We start from the raw sequence: 1,007 nt of genomic DNA on the forward strand, positions 1-1,007 counted from the left end.
CTTATTTGCCAAATTTGATGAAATTCATTTGAATTCTTCTCCTAAAAATCTGAGAAAATTCAGGCAGCCTCTGGGTGCATTGAGAGGTCACCTCACTAAGTCCCAGCTCCAGAAAAAAATTTCTTCATGCCAAATCATTTCGTCGAACACCTGCTAGACACTGTTGCTATCATGTTCAGTAAATTCAGATAAACAGTTTCAGGAACTACTGTCGTTTTCTTCAGAGCCCGACGTCGATCTCGCCAGTGCCGCGGTGGCGCCTTGCTCCCTGTCCCCTCCTCCTTATCCCTGCGCCGCACGATCTCCTGGAGGCTTGCGGGCGTCGGCGACGAGCAGGAGGAGGTGCGCCGCCCCGTGAGCGACGGCAGCGGTGGCTTTGCGGCTGCCAGAGAGAGGCGCAGCGTGGACGGCGCCGCCCAGCGCCGCCCAAGCCACCCGAGGCCGCCGCGTGGCCACCCACTCGCCCGTGCGCGCTGACACCCTCGTCGTGAACTGCTAGGCGCGGAGCGCGCTCTCTGCCGCCGCCGTGCCCGTACGGCCGCCCCGTCGAGGACCGGCGCTATTACGCCAAGCCCGACCAAGGTTAGCGGGGGAACGGCACCAGTGAACCTCCCTGATGCTGCCTGGCCACCTAAACCCACTGCCCAACCACTGCCTCGCCGTAATCGCTCGCCGGAGATTTCCCGTTCACGGCCACCCCCTCGGATCGCCTATAAATAGAGGCCCCGAGCTCGAACTCGAACCCACACCACCTCTGCACTCCACCAACACCACGCCAAGCCACTGGAAGAGCCCCGAGGGAGCCTTCTTCCCCAACTCCGGCCGCCTCGCCCCGCCACGGGACCCAGCTCGATTCGCTCCCGTGCGTGCACCTCTACCCCTCAGCTCTTGCCAGTAGCCTTCTAGTGCATCCACTCTGCTGACCCGCGCTTCAATTTGGAGTTTGCAGCACCCACCGGAGTTCTCCACCATCGCCCGAGCCACCGTCCGCCGGAGAAAGTGTCGCC

This window comes from Triticum aestivum, chromosome 2D (assembly GCF_018294505.1).
Source record: "Triticum aestivum cultivar Chinese Spring chromosome 2D, IWGSC CS RefSeq v2.1, whole genome shotgun sequence".
Lineage (NCBI taxonomy): Eukaryota > Viridiplantae > Streptophyta > Magnoliopsida > Poales > Poaceae > Triticum > Triticum aestivum.